The sequence below is a fragment of the Sander vitreus genome, chromosome 2 (assembly GCF_031162955.1).
Source record: "Sander vitreus isolate 19-12246 chromosome 2, sanVit1, whole genome shotgun sequence".
NCBI classification, from domain to species: Eukaryota; Metazoa; Chordata; class Actinopteri; order Perciformes; family Percidae; genus Sander; species Sander vitreus.
In genome coordinates, this window is record NC_135856.1 from 30332709 (window position 1) to 30337856 (window position 5148).

Here is a 5148-nt window from a genome sequence, read left to right on the forward strand (position 1 = left end):
TATATTGATAGATTGATTGATAGATTATTATTTTGTGGGGTTGATGAAAATAATGTTTTTCAAGAGTGTATAATAGGTGCATATTACTCGTCTAGTCCCAAAAGAGTCCTGAGAAACATTAACAAGGACATCCTGCACAGTCTCAGGGTTATATTGCATTGCATCACTGTATCTGTGTGCCTCTTCTACTTGCTTAATGGTCTTGCGTAAATACAGTGACATGACAGCATAAGATTGTTGTGAGATAATCATTTGGGTTTTTTTGTTTTTAAAATGATGCAGTCAAATTGAATTGTGTGTGTGTCTAAGAGAGAAAACTGTGTGTACTGTGTATTGCAATGGTATATATTAATTATTAGAATAATTAATTAATTATTAATCAGTCATTTTTGTGTGTATTGTAATTTAAGATTGGAAATAAGAGATTGCTCTCAATTGGCCCTCACTGACTAAATAAAGGTGATATGATATTTGTGATTAAATGGATGTTTGCAGCTTCCCACAGAGCAAGGTGCTTACAGTAATAATGTAGGCCTATGTGCACATTCTGATCTTAGAAACTATGTTCATGTAAAATAACCAAATTCTGTAAGTCCTACTTTTAGGCTGCATTAATAGATTTTTTTGGGCACTCCATGGCACCAGAACAAGCAGAATAAACAATACAGACATATTATCACCTTATAAGTTGTTCTGGTGTGTTTGCCTAATTACACATCAAGCAGACACAAAGCAACATCAAAATTCATTTGGAGTCATGCTTTTGAATATAAAGTCATACATTCTTGAGCATTTAAGGGTATACATGGAATTTTGTGTCTGAGGTGAAACAGTCTCTGCCTTGCCTTTTTCACCAATGAGTCAGTATGCAGCACCCAGGTCAGACTCTCAGTTAGGTGGACACCAAGGTACTTAAAGCTGTCCACCCTCTCCACTAAGGACCTGTTGATATTGAGGGGGTGCATAATTACTTCCCTGCTTCTTCCCAAAGTCTACCATCATCTCTTTAGTCTTGCTAACATTCATCAGTAGTAGTAGACACCAGCGGGTCACATGGAGTACAGCAGGGGACTCAGAACGCAGCCCTGGGGTGCTCTGTTAGGGATGAGGGTGGAAGAGGTGTGTCACCCCCCCCCCACCCTCTGCCCGGTCTGTCTATTGTGTTAAACGCTGAACTGTAGTCAATGAACAGCAATCTCACATAGCTTCCTTTCTTTTTTCAGCTGAGATAGGGTGGTGTGGAAGATGTGTACTATGGGGTCTTACGTTGATCGGCTGGGACAGTAGGCAAACTGTAGTGGGTCCAGGCTTTTCATTTTTCATAGTTCTTAGACCTTGCCCTATGCTTCTGCAATTGTAGTTCCACTTTCTTCCCATAGTCCCTTTTCGCCTCCTTTACTGCTCTTCTCAAATTATAGGCTGCTGCTTTATATTTGTCGAGACTGCAGTAGGCTGCAGTGCGTGTGTTTATGGCCTACAGGATGATTCTGGTAATCCATGGTTTCTGGTTGTAGAATGATTTAGCTGTAGTTTTGGGTACAGTTGCTTCTGTTGTTTTGCAAATTAAATTTACCACAGTGAATCCATTGATGTCATCTGTGACGTTGGCGGTGATGTCCTGAAACATGCTCCAGACTGCGATTTGTAGTACAGAACGTCAGCGCATGAAGATGATTGATAGAGGGACTGATGTTTTAAAGGCAGGTGAACTTCCCGTCATTCAAGGACGAGCTGGCTGCCCCCAAAGATTTACATAAAAAAACAGACAACAAATATGAGAAATTTACCAGGTCATCATTACAAGTTAAAAATGGTTATTAATGACACTGAATAATGAAGGGTTGAAGTTTAAATAAAATCCCTATGACAACAATAAAAGATGTTGTGGACTATCTGATATCAATGTAGGTTTTCTGTATCTATACTGCATATATATATATTTCTTCACATACTGTCATCTTTTTGGGTATTAATATCTGCTAATTGCAATCCTTGCCTCAGTTTCAAAGTTTCAAGTTTTCAAGTTCATGTAATATCATAAGAACTGATTCTATCTTACATCCGGTTGTGGACTTCAATTTTCTGCCACAACATAGATCCATGCACATGTGCCACCTACACCGAAAACTGTGTAAGGGAAGAATAATTACTTTCTGAACATTATTGATATAATGGCGTCCCCTAGTGGTGAATACAAGGGAAATCATACTTTGGAAGCATACATCACATTGACTGAAACCAAGTATGGGTTACCTATTTTCTTGCATTCTGGTTCATTTTTATGCACCAAATGTCTGCCTTCTCTGCATATATTTATGGTGGAAAGGTCTTTAATTATGTAAAGGGTAAACACAACATTTAGGCGCCAATTCAAAATAATATAATGGAATACAATGCAGTATAAGGCTCTCAGGCATTCTGTATTGCTTTCCAATATTGTTTCTCCTGTAGATAAACTTTTTCTCATTTAATGTTATCTTTCTGCTGAGCCAACACACATGTAGGCATGATTTAGTTCCCCGTCTTCCTTTGTGTCTTTTGTTTGGGGCAAGTAACCAATTTAAATGTGCATATGGCACCTGAAATACATTTTAAAGGTCCAATGTGTAGGAATTTCTCCCATCTAGCATTGAGATCATATATCGCAATCAACTCTTTCGTGCCACGCAGTTCAAAGTACGTATTACAGCTACAGTAGCCTTCACGCTTTTTTCTGATGACGCTGGTCTCTTGCTCTTTTTAATATCCTTTTTCTTTTTCTGGGCGAAGAAGAAGACTCCTGTTCCTGAAATTTGGATTTTGAATACGTGCGGTCCTCCATGTTTCCTTCTTCAAACTTGCCGGGGCCGGGAAGCTACGATACCCATTAGCAGCATTAGCAGCACCTGTGAGTTTATCATGTGACAGTGAAAACACAAAAGGCAGAGCAGTATGTCCTGTATGTCCCTTACCGGCTAACGTATTTCAAGATGCACAGTTTGACCAAGGTGCATGAATATGGAGTGTCTACCCCAGTTCATGCAAACACAAATGTACAATTTCAAGCCAATAGGAATACTTGGAATTGATGGTGGTGGTCAATATTCATGATTTTGATAATAAACGACTAAAAATTTTACACACTGGACCTTTAATGAATTTATACACCTCTGGACTTTAATGTGTTTCAGCAAAATGTCTGTTCATGTTCAAAACGTTCTGCACATTCAAAATAGGCTATAACCATCTGTGTTCTCTGAGATTTGGAGTATAGTCGTAATATTTTGAGAATAAAGTCGTAATTGGGGATGTCCCAATGAGCTTTTTTGGCCCCCGATCCCAATCCGATTTTTAAAATATTGATCTGCCGAGTCCCGGAGCTCGATGGTGTTTTTTGCCCCCAACGTCTCCTTCCAGGCAGCACTGCGACCGCTGCCTCCAAGGCACCTAACCATAACCTTAACCCTAACCCTAACCCTAACCAGAGAAACAGAAACAGAAACAGACAGACTGAGACAGAGACAGACGGAGACAGAGACAGGGAGAAATCAGGGAGAGAAACAGACAGACAGAGACAGTATTTAATATGTGATATGTACTATATATGCATTTTCCGTAAACTGCTTTGGCAACATGTTTTTTTTGTTCATGCCAATAAAGCAAATTGAATTGAACAGACAGGGAGAAACAGAAACAGACAGAAAGAGACAGGGAGAAGAAGAAAGAGACAGACAGAGACAGAGACAGGGAGAAACAGACAGACAGAAACAGACAGAGACAGACAGAAACAGAGACAGACAGACAGAGACAGACAGACAGAGAGAAACAGAAACAGACAGACAGAGACAGTATTTAATATGTGATATGTACTATATATGCATTTTCTGTAAACTGCTTTGGCAACATGTTTTCTTTGTTCATGCCAATAAAGCAAATTGAATTGACAGACAGACAGAGACAGGGAGAAGAAGAAAGAAGAGTATCCTGGATCCATGAAATAACTGGCCTTTAATAAAACTCTGCCTGCCTCTATGGGAATTTAACATAGGGATGTACTGACTTATGCTCCCTGTATTTTAAGGAAGAACATTTATTTATTTACGATACATTATTCATTCACAAAGAAAATTGGTGTCCTTAAAGGTTGGATTTTTCCTCATTTTGTTAATTAAGACATTAAGTTCAATTTCCAAAAGATGATTTTTTATTCCTATTTTTATTCAAATTTAGCATGGGTGTACTCATTTATACTGTGCACTGTACACTGTATGTAATATATCATCGTCGTGTCACATATATCTAAGTAACCTCAGGAAATTGTCCAGGTGCAAAGCACATGCAGTTTGGTGCAATAGAGCAACCGCAACGGTCCATGTAAGGTCCAATTAGCCTACTGGTGAAACCTGTGCAAGCTAGTGCACATGCTCACACCACAAAGGAACAATACATTATTTTATTTTTTCTTAGTTATGGCGTAAGGTCGGCGCTATTATGTGCCTGCACGAAAAACCAAATCAATTCAAAATGATTTTATTCCTTCAGCTATACTTAACATAACCCGTTGATGTGCACTTGTGATTTGCATGTTGGGCTGGCAGGGTTATTTTATTTACATGGATGGGATAGACTGTAAAAATGAATTACCCCTTGGTAATAAAGCATTCTGAATCTGAATCAATATACAAAGTACATAATAGTATTTAGATTCAGAAAATGTATTGTCTGTCATGACAGAAAATCATCTTAGAAATGGCCTCAACATATAGTGCAAAAACAAACCTGGACAGTACACATACAATAGCTTATAAAACTAATTTACACAATATATGTTTGCAAAGTGGTATTACAAAGTTTGTGCAATAATAATATATATCTATTTTTGTATTTTTATTTAACCTTAATTTCATTTTATACCCACCACCCTCTTCTGCTTGCATTTTCCTTTTTGACATGACTAAGAGAGCCATGCAGGTATTCCAGTGTTTGTACTCTGTGCCAATGCAAATGGCAAATAAAGTCATTTGAACTGAAGTTAAGGAAGAAGCACTTTTGGATGATGTTACTGATGACGGTAATAGCTGAGTTACTTTCTGCTAATCAAATTTCTTTGCAGCTGTACTATCCTGGCCCGCTGTCACACACAGGAAAAACACAACAACAAACAGTAAG